Raw genomic sequence first — 11,506 nt, 5'->3', positions numbered from 1 at the left:
AGCGTTGCCCGCGTCACTGATGAAGACGACGGCGTCGTCTTCGGCTCCGACGACCTCCTCCCCCGCAGTGGCTTCGGCGTTTTCCCTCCCCTCTTCTTCCCCTTCTCCCTCTTCTCTCTTGGTTCGGGTGCACAGTGGATGGCCACCACGGTGGCGGTGGGGCGATGGGATGAGCTAGGGCTCCGGGGCCGGGGCTTTTATAGCCGAGCTCGGCCATGGAGCTCGGTGATCGGTGGATGGAGATCGAGGGGCGATCGGGGGCGCTCGCTTGCATCCAACGGCGCGCGCATGGTTGCGTGGGTGCGGAGCAAGGGGAGACAGGGCCATGCCCCGGGCGTGATCCCCTGGCCCGCTCCTGCCATTGCTGTCGGCCTTTGGTCGCGCGGCGGTTGAGGCGTGGGGGAAGACGACACTGTTGCGGGGTGCGGCTGACATGCGGGGCCAAGTGGCAGCGGCAGCAAGGGAAACGGGGAGGTGCGCGGGCGTGGATGACGTGCGCTGGGCTGCTTGCTGGGCTGCTGCGCGCGAGTTGGGTCGGCCTGCTGCGCGCTGGCGGGGCTGCTTGCTGGGCTGCGAGGCCTTCTACTCTTTTCTTTTCTTTTCTGTTTTCTTTTTCTACTTCCTTCATTTGAATTCAAATTTGGTTTTTAAATTTGGATTCCAAATTGGTGCACCATATTCATTGGAGTTTTTGATATGAGGCCCACAACATACTTATAAAAATACTAGGAATTTATTTAGCTATTTTGTATAACAAAAAATGGTGTGGTTTTTGTTATACAAAAATAGAATTTAGTTTTTCTCTTTAAACCTTTATTCCTTGGTTTGAGTTTTAATTCTTTTATGGTTTATTATTTTATTGGAGTTGTTAAGCATATCATAACTCAAATGGAAATCCAAATCACATTTTGAATAATCAATGTATGCAATACATTATTTGTTAGAATTTAAATACACACAATTAACTAATGACATGCCTTGCTTATGTGTTAACTTGGGTTGGGGTTAGACCTAATGCATCTCTTAGGTTGGGTTACTATACATGACACTCATCATCATATGGGAGTTTTGGGAAAAATTTTGTAGTTGGTATTTTTGGTGTATGGATTTTTGGGTTGTTACATGCACCATTAAATTTTTACTTATATTGTTATGCAAACATAAAAACGAGCTCACCATGTATTTGATGGTCATATCTTTAGGTGTTATGTCCTCATCATCCTTGCCTTCTTAATAGCAAACCGTCCTCATTTTGACCTTTGTTGGAGGACATGTTGTATGGAGTAGCCAACAGTGCTCTCTTTCTTGTGACTTATCATGTTTCCTTAAAACAAAACTAGAAGAACTTGCCATGACAAGATTATAGCTATTTTTTTGAATGAACAGGAGGGGCGTGCGCCCCTACAAGATTATAGCTATTGTAGCCCTCTAGTTGATCATAAGGAGAATTCAGATTTGAACAAATGTAGACACAATGCACCATAACTCTCATTTACAATTATGTTTGCCAATAAAGTGATAGGTATATCTAAATAACCATGGCAATTCAGCCCATAGAAAATTTTCCTTATTCAAATTACTTGGAGCACACATAGTATATATCAAATTCGATACAACCCTATGTAAGAAGACAACGATTTTAGGTCATCTTGCTCAGTAGCAATAATGGGAAAGAAAATTTGTACTTTCATCATACGTATATGGCTCCAAAACAAAAAAATCAATTTCGTTCACAAGTTGTGACAAAAGGGATAATCATAGCACTATCACACAAACTCTTCTTTATCACAACGATCAGCAGGAAAATCTACTTGTGACAAAGGTAATGTCTAATATAGCATTATTAGCATCAATGGTGGCAAATTCAGGATATCAAGAGAGCTCTTACCTGACACAATGCCATGTTCTTTTTCTTTTGCACTGTCATCGTTATTGTGTACATGTTGCAAGATATTAGGTCCAACAATGGGCAAAGCAATATGTTTATTTTGTAACCACCTTTGGCTCGTCGAGGCTCGTTGTGTGCCTGTACTTGTCTGACCAGCGGTGAAAAAGACAACCCGCTCTTTTCAAGAAAAAATATACAAGGTAAAGAGATATTTGATGTGAACTCTCAATTTCAGATCTAACTAATAAAAAATTCATGTATCAGTACAAGTCTCCTTGCATCTGATATATTGTCCACTAGACAACTTATATGCAAATAATAGTTACATCTTGCATATATGATCAATGAATCGAGAATCATAGCCATCATGGGTCATCCTCATCCATGGCGAGCGAGGACAGGTATGACGTCCAGTCTATCTCGTACCCATGCAAGTTCTCCCACGATGGACTTCCATGGTGATTCGCCACCTTCTCCACCTCTTGCTTGTCGAGGCTCATCGCGTACACGTCACCAGTCTGGTCGTCGACGCACCCAGCGGTGAAGAAGACAACCCCGCTCTTTTCGCACATCCACTGCAGCTGGATCCACGTCGTCTCGGCCGGCAGAAACCGACCCACCACCTCGATTACCTGCCGGGGCTGGGGCTGATCCCATAGGCATGTGCCGTTGCTGGTACTCTGGCCGGTGACCACGACAATGGCAACGCTCCATTTGACCGTCGCTGGGGTAGGGTAGGACGTCTTTTCAACAACCTGGACGACACGCAGCCTCCCCTCCGGCGACACGCCCAGCAGCGTGTTGCCGGCGGGGTCGTTTCTGGTGTCTGGCATGTGCACGTGCTGTGCCTGCAGCGTGTCGAGGCGCAGCGCGAACACCATGGTCTTTGCATGCCAGTACACCACCTTGTGGAGCAAGACGCTCTTGCCCGTCGCCATTGCTGCCATCTGCTTTTTGCCCAGACGTCTGGCATCGGTCACCTTTTCCTCGGGGCCCCACCGGCCGCTGTCGGACGCGTAGGTCTGGCATGCAGTACACGAGCAGCACGTTGTAAGAGGACGGTGCTCTCGGCGAGTCCCCGGCGTGACTCCGATCGAGTGGCGGAGCTAGGATTTGACAGCTAGGTATTCCACGTACAGAAAACTTCATGTGTAAATAAGCAATAGTTATAAGCAAAGTAAAAGTTCTAAACATAGTATCATAGTGCCATTGTCTCTAATAATTAAGAAACATTAGAAAACAGCAAGGCTACTACAAATGTAACTCTAGGATCCCTTTTTTGAAACAGATTAACGATGTCATCATCTTTCACTTGAGTGAAGAATTCTCTCTCCATAAATATGACCAAACAATTGTTCAAATATTCATTACCCATTTTATTACAATCCAAAAAAAAATATGAGAAAACAAAATTTTGAATCCTTACTCTGAAGAATGGAGGATCTGACTCTGCTCTCGGCGAGTCCCTGCCGTGACGCCGATAGTCCTATCGTCGTTGTCGTCGTCATCGTCAGCGGTGACGATGGTAGAAGCATACGGTCGCACGATTTCCTTGCCGCTGAGGGACGGGAGGACAGTAACTTCCCCGGTCATTGGGTTGCACACGCATAACTTCAGTGCCCGCTCGCGCTTCCCACGCTGGAGCTCGACGACGACGAGGCCGTTCCGGGAGGCAACGAGTCTAGATGAGTCGAACAGGCCGTCGTCCAGGCCTTCCACGAGTGCGTTCAGCGAGGGCTGCCGAAGGGCGAGTCGGCGCGAGGCGGACGCGGTGGCGGCAAAGCGTGGCACGGCGCCTCGACGGTGCAAGTAGAAAAAACCAAGGGCAAGGCTGCAGACGTAGGGCCGGCAGCGCCTACTGCGGCAGATGAAGGAGGCCTCGTCGGAGACCAGGCGGCACCACCGCTTGCATGTGGCCACGCAACGGACCAGATCGGAGAAATCCGGCAAGCCGGCGAAGATGCCGACGAGGATCTCATCCGTGAGCGGTGTGCCGTCCTCGTCGCCTTGCGCGATCGTGTCGACCGGCGCCCGCGCCCGCTTGGAGGGCCTGTTTCGACGGACGGCCAGCCAGCCCCTGGCGGTGCTACTGCTACGCTCGGCAACTGCCACGGAATAGTAGGGCCGGGAAGAGAGGCGGGCTCGGCCCGGCTGCGGCATCGCGTTCGCTGCATGCAGGTGCAGCCAGATCGTTTATTGGTTCAATGGCCGGCCGCCTTTCATAGCTTAAGGATTAAGGAGAAGATGCATGTTGATACGGACTTTGGCAGCCCAATTAAGACTAATCCAATGTTAGTTTCCTGTTCTCATCTATGGAGAGACATATATTTTCATCACGGTCCATGTGGGGGTCCGTCCTGTTATTTTATCTAAACCAGGTGTCATCCACTACATGACCGACCCACTTTAGGCCAAACCAACTACGCTGATCCCCATGAGAGTGTCATCCGCACCTCTATTACCAAAATCTATAAGTAGAGTTACATTCCACGAACCAATCATCAAGACTTCACATAACTCGATCGCTACACGATTGGAAATAATTAACAAGTTTCATCATTACTTTTGAATATACAAGTGGAAGATTGAAATAGTATCTAGGTGATTCATTGATAAAACCCCGTGTTCCAAGTTTATTATTCGCATCAGAGTAACGGCAGCCCTTTCGGGACGTCCGTCCCGCAGTCTGCTACACCTCGACTTCACTTGAGCTTGGCTCAAATGGTTATCAAGTCTGATGTACCTGCAAAACAACTTATCGGCAGCACCGTGAGTACATTTCGTACTCAGAGGCCTTATTCCAACATACATATTTGGTGGATGCAAAAGGATTAATAGGTGTTTGTTTGCTTGCATAAAAGCATAGCATTCGTTAAGAAATAAGATGCTCATGAATCTACTTAGCAATTACATTTACATGTATCAATTGAGAACAACAATGAAGTGATCAACTTTATAATTAGTCTCATATCTAAGTTCATTCATTCTCACTACAATGAGTCTAGAAGGGAGAATAACCGAACAATTTCGTTTAAAGACTTTAGGCTTTCGAAAAGATAGATGTACAATTGAACCCACACGAAGACCAAGGGCAAGCCTCCATACCTGCGCCCGGATAAGGGTTGCCTCGAGGTTTTGACCTTTTCTGAATGTGGCTTTCAAATCCACAAACGGTTTGAATGGGTACCAAGGTAATGACATCTCATCTACCTCGCGTCACCCCTCGTGCCGAATCCGCGCGATAAGCAAGTCATGACTAAGTACTCAGCTTAACGCTCCCATAAGTGACATATGGTCTGTACATGTGGTTACTCAGACTTACCATCCCATGACCAGTCCTTAGCTACTCCATGAGCTACGTCACTTAAGATCCAACACTCATAGTGACCTTCCCCCTCGCTTGAGTAGAGATTAGCAATTGATCGTCACTTAATAAATTCCAGTTAAGGGTTGGTCCTTAGTCAGACTTAACAAGTTTCATCTGGTTGAACCCTTGCAATTGCAAGTTTTTATGTGATTATTTAATCCCGGTGATGTTCCTACACGCGCGATAGTGAGTTCCCGCTCACACCCGACTTCTATGGATACTAGCCAAACTAAACACATTAAGTGTTCAAAAACCAAATGAGTAAGTAAGGGGCTCTGATTAGCCTAAGTGAGTTGGTCTAACTTACTGAGACAAGATTTAATAGTTAATCATGTTTAATGAAATTCAAGACTCATAATGAACAGACAACTATGTATCCAATATAGGGATAATAGTAGTGGTGCCTGTCTGTCATGAAGTCCCGATGATCAAGGGTGATAATGACTACCCATATGTGTTCCTCACATATTATGTAGACCTGTAAGAGTGCAACGCATCATAAGAGGAGTTGGAGATCGAAAAGTGCGAAAAGTGGGAGACAAAGTGGTACACTTTGTGATGGATGACAGATGATCATTGGAAGATAGATTAGTGATGCATTGATCTTCATCTAGGTATATGATAGGGTGGTCAAGTCCTAGGGTTAAGTGTTAACATGAATAAAAATGAATGAATTATAACCAGACGGTCTGCGGTTCACCCGGACAGTCCGCTGGAGCATTCCCGAAGAGTGGGAGTTTAATCTGGGCTTCGGGTGTTTTGACGGAACGTTCCGGTGTTCTGCCGGTTGGTCCACTGGTGCATCGGAACATTTCTCAAAATGGTCCGAGCTTCCATGGCTTAGTCAAATTTTATGATTGTTCTCACAGACAATCCATAGATCTGCGGAGGGTTCGCGCGTGCACAAATTGGAGAGGGTGTGCTCGGGTTCCTTAAAAAATAAATATTCAATTTTATTCGGTTGGTTCAAGATTCTCACGGATGGTCTACAGGAACATTAGCCGTGAAGACTAATTGTTGATTGTGTTTTGGTAAAGTGTGCGTTCTTGCGGACGATCCGGTGTCATGGCAGGCGATCCGCTTGAACTTCGACAGAACCGATGTTCTTGAAATGATCTTGGTGTTCTTAGGTGCTATAATCTAGATTGTGGATGATGCTTACCATGCATGTAGAGGGGGTCTCTAGGGTTGTTTAGGTGACATGTTAGGCTTGTGATTGCCAGGGTTTGAGCTCTAGATGTTTAGTGCATCTAAAGATTTGGAGATCAAATAAATCATGAGAAAAGAGAGATAGATTTCATGAACTTGGGCATGGCAACTTATCTTTGAGATTGGGTGACCTTTGGGACACTTAGATCATACTAAACCTTGCTCTTCCTTGCTTCCAAGTAAAAGAGATGGATTTGGTCCTTCAGGATTTTTCTTGCAAAAATCATAGAAATGCCATTAGAGAGAAATCCAAGAGATTCATGAGAATATTGAGTGAGAGATGGCATTGAGTTTACACTTGTGAGGCTTCATCTTGCATCCATTCATAGAGAGATTCAAGTGTTAGGGTTGAGAGATGATTTCAAGAAAATGAGAAAAGTGTTTCTTGAGCTCACCAAAATGGAGATGGAGATGGAGAGCTTGAGAGTCTCTTGATGCTTGAAAGAGATGTTGATCTTCCCTTCTTATTTTCTTTCTCTTCTTTCTCTTCTTCTCCTTTATTTTCTCTCTCCAGTTCATCTTGTTCATACTTGTAGAGATAGATGGGGAATGGGGAATGAACGGATGAGAGAGAGAGAGTGGAGATGGGCTGCTAAGAAGTATCTCCATTTTGTGCTGACATGTGGGACATGTGATAGGAGAAAGGGACAGCTCATCAAAGATTGATTCTACTGAATGAGTGATCAGGCAGACGATCTGTCGAATCACCAAACGGTCTAGTAGATCACTGAAGTTGGAGAATTTGATTTAGAGAGAGGGGCTCACATTAGGGCCATTGATCTTGCTCTAGGGGTTGATAAGCACCTTTAGAGAGATTGGGAAGGTCACTTGGCAACTTTTCTCAGAGTATCTCCTATAAGTGAACCATGGGTTTGACTAGGGTTGACCCCCTATTGACTTAGGTTGATTAGGGGAAATCAATGAGATTGATTAGCGAATTTGGAGTCCTTGCCCAATCGGAGAGTATAGGAACCTTTTGGAGGGAGTGATGTGGAGGTTCTCTAACTAAGAGGGACTATGCAAGGTTATCAAGGAGGTTCTCAAAAACATTTGTTTGGAACAACAGTTGGGTCATGACAAGTTCTCCCCCTACTTGGAACGAAGCTTGCCCTCAAGCTTCACCAAGCGGTAGAATTGTTCGACTGGAGATCTCTCGGTCGTAGCGACTCCTCATTTCTACTGCGGCGGGAATAGACAAAAAAAGACTGTGCTTATGGGTTGGATGAGCTTGGATAGGATTCAGTGCATTTGCATTAAGATTTATATCTAGTGGCACTAGAGGATCATAGAAGCAATGGGATTCTTGTTACTCTTGGTGGTTGCCTGGCCTAGACAACTTGGAGGTATAGGACTCCACGAGCACTGCATGCAGATTGTGCAGGGGCTTGGTAGGAGGATTTGTGAGGGGCTCTTGTGTTCGCTCCCCACCAACGAAGGTGAAGAGTAACTCTAGCGGAATCATGGCTATTGGTCAACCTCGTGATCAAGCTAGCTCAAAGGCAAGCACTTGCGGGGAGATGATTTTGAGGGATCGTTCAGCAAATGGAGGAGCGACGATCCTTGAACGTGCCACAATGGGGAGTAGGTAGCCCGCAAGCTACTGAACCTCGAGGAAAAAATCTTGCATTAGCTTTGTCCTAGTGATTTGCGCCTTCTACACTTGGTCCTTACTTGTTGTGCTCTTTTGCTTATGTAGTGAGTAGCTCTTGCTTGTTTTAGTATAGTTGTTCTTGCTAGAGTAGTTCTTACTGTAACTTGTGCTCCTATTTGTTAGTTGTTTGTTATAGTTAGTAGCCTAGATGCTTTAGCTCTTACATCACTAGACTTGTGTAAGAGTGCTTGCTTGGTTTGAAAACTAGGTGCAAGTAGTGCTTATTAGGGCGCACCTTTGACACTAATACTTGGGGCTAGTTGTGTTGTGGCTTGAAGGAAACATTTCACACCCTCCATCCATCAACTCATCCTTTCAATTCCCTAATCTAGTGCTCACCACCACAAGGCTCTCGCCCCCCTTAGGACTAGGAGTTAGGAGATCATTACCTTGGAAAAAGTGAACCACTAGGGGCTTCTTGAGTCCAAGAGACCTTGTAGATGGCCTTCTGGACAATGGGGTGCACGACCATTAATTCATTCCCTAGTGTCCTCTTCAAAGAAAGGGATTGGGCAATAGAGTAGGAGAGGCAAATGGGCCTCACCCCTAGGCTAGCAGACCTCTAGGGTGGTTGCCTAGCTTTAGGAGAAGACCTCTCGACGTCCCCCTCTAATGGCATTATGACTAGAGGCACCATTGGATATGGCCTTGATCTCCTCTATGTTTTATGAGGTTTTGGACAGAGGGTTTTTCCTAGAAGGGGGTCTAGGATGGCCAAAGGTTGGGTTCTTGGAGTAATGGTGGGGTGCAGTCAACCGTTGGCAAGGGTGGTTGTTGGTATTTATTAACTTGTTACTTGTTTTAGTAGCCACCTAACGTATGTCTACATCTCTTAATATTACTTTACCATGTTGTCATCCCTAGTGATGATGCCAGAGATGCTTGTTGGTACTACTTAGCATTACCACTAGAATAATACTAAGTAGGTCTTTATTATTTTATGTGACTAGGAAGATTATATATATATGAAAAGGGATCTGCAAGTGCACAGATAATATACCATTGAAGCACTTCACCCAGGAGTATTCCAGTATCGTTATTTATATTTTTACCACAGGGAAGGTCTAGCAAGGACATGTATTAATAACTTATGCTATTGATGGAGAAGTAAACCATAACCAATATTCTACTCACAATAGGGGTAAGTCAAGAGGTACATGTATATATGAATGGTGCATAATAACTAATCTTTGATCACTCAGAGTACTCCTTTCTATGGCATTAGCATGGTTAAGTAGAATATTAGAGGAATAATTCCTAAGTCATTCTTAATTACAAGTCAAAGCATACATTGATTAGTGCAATTACACTTAGTAATCATGTCTAAGATCAACTTCATATCTACACATAAGGGATATTACTATGGAAGATTAAGAACATAGATTGTCTTCCTTCGTAACTAGATCCTACTTGTCCTATATTCGGGGAGTGGATAACAAAGGACTCAACGGGAGTGTCACATCTGCGATCTACCACATGACCCAAAATATAGGGTGCATCCTCAGGTAAACAACGTATAAGCACCACGCTTACACAATGTCGACCACTCACCCCGTGTACACCAGAGCGAGCGCCATACGAACTTATGTATGAATATGGTGATAATCCAACTATACTAAGCATATAATCAAAGTAGACAATGAACATGATAACTAGGAACATAAACAATATGAATAATAATGTCATAACAATTGTAGCAAACATATAAAAGTAATGAGAGATACAAAAGAGAGAGGGGTACAAAGATTATACCAAACCACGCTCTTGACAAGATCGGGAATCCAAGCAAAACCTGCTTGCCTCCTTCTAGACCTAGCCTAACTAGCTATGCCCTAGAATTTGATGGAGCTCTGAGGGTGATTAGGGTTTCTATCTTCTCAAATGACTTATGCCTCAGGGGGTGGCAGGGGGTGGTATATATAGGCTAGAGCATCAATCCTGAGCCCTCGGATCAAACTGACTTGAATAAATGGCATAAATACAATCCTTAAGGCAATGGAGAACCGACATAGCGAGGCGGAGGCTGACATGTGTAGCCCTAGACTGACCGGCCTAAGGGTGGGACCAGCCCATCCCACCTGGCGGCCTCTCGCCCTTTGCTTCGGTGAGGTGTCCTCTGGTGTCCTCTAGAACCTTCTAGAGTTGCTTATCCCATGGATAATCATGATTAAGTCTGACATCTAGGTCCACCTTGATGGTTTTCTAGATAAACCCTATAGAAAATACAGATTCACCAAAACTCATGGAATTTGTTAGTTTAAACCCCTAGATCTTTGTTGGTGATCATATTTATGCCCTTATACAAGTTATATTGATGGTTTATAATGTTTGTTATCTGCCGTCAATAAACTCCCCCAAGCTTAACCTTTGCTAGTCCCTTAGCAAAGATAAACTCAGTAAATCAATCAGGAGTTGCATCGATGTTTTCACTCCTCAAAAGTACACATGCGTTCAAACAAAAGTTCTCATCCGGATTAGAATAAACTGATCTAACTTTCAAACTTACCCATACTACCTTCAACCATGGGGCTTCTTAGCCTTCACTTGGGTCTTGAGCAATTGAAAGATAGAACGATCAAGTCAAGCACTATATCTCAAGTTCTTTGCTCAACCATTATTCCAGAGTTTTTATAGATTTTCAAAATAAAACTTAGAGCTTCCATTGTATGACACTCTCAAGTCTCTCAATACATGTGGTATTTGTGGATCCTTACCAACGCAATAGTGATGTTATGCCTTTCTCTTCCTACAACTAAGGCTTATGTGGAGCTCATAGGAGTGGAAATATCATGAAAGAGCATACTTGCAATATATATATTGTAAAGTCAAACCTCGGATCCAAAGAGAGTTGAGTTATACAGTCAAATCAAGATGTGCATGTGTGTGGATGTATATGGTGGATATATATGGTGGCTAACCTAATTCTACTATGCGCCTTGAAAATATATCTCTCTTTTAGAACTGAGAAATAACTTTGCAAGAAAACATGGGCCATCTCATTCATCTCTTTTTTTCTTTTCTCTTTTTTAGGCAGGCATCTGAGTACCTATTGTTTTCAATATCTCAGACACATGTCCATTTTTTTAATGAGTAACTTTTGCATAGCCCCATACTTCTTTTCTGCAACAAAACTTTTGAGAGATAGCAATAAGAACTTGGAGCATTTATTTGGTGTATAATCCTATGAACATTTTTTGTGTGTTTAGTCCCAATGTAGGAGTAAAACATTTTTTGGTGGATCTAGATAGAATGGCATATTTTTGCGCCTACCCCCAATATAGGAGTAGTGCATATTTGGGTGGTGTGTACGTGATCTTGATTTTAAGAGTATGACAAACCTCTGATAAGGTTCAACAAAGCTTGACTAAACTCAATGCAAAACAAATAGTAT

The 11,506-nt window shown here is 44.1% G+C and overlaps 1 pseudogene; it reads right to left on the bottom strand.

The window, feature by feature from the left end:
• Positions 1-2,116: 2,116 nt before the first annotated feature.
• LOC136491303 (uncharacterized) lies at positions 2,117-4,053 on the bottom strand (annotated as a pseudogene).
• Positions 4,054-11,506: the final 7,453 nt, after the last annotated feature.

This window comes from Miscanthus floridulus, chromosome 1 (assembly GCF_019320115.1).
Source record: "Miscanthus floridulus cultivar M001 chromosome 1, ASM1932011v1, whole genome shotgun sequence".
In the NCBI taxonomy this organism is placed as follows: Eukaryota; Viridiplantae; Streptophyta; class Magnoliopsida; order Poales; family Poaceae; genus Miscanthus; species Miscanthus floridulus.
Note: the sequence above shows the minus strand (reverse complement) of the source record. Positions and strands in the feature narration are given on the sequence as shown.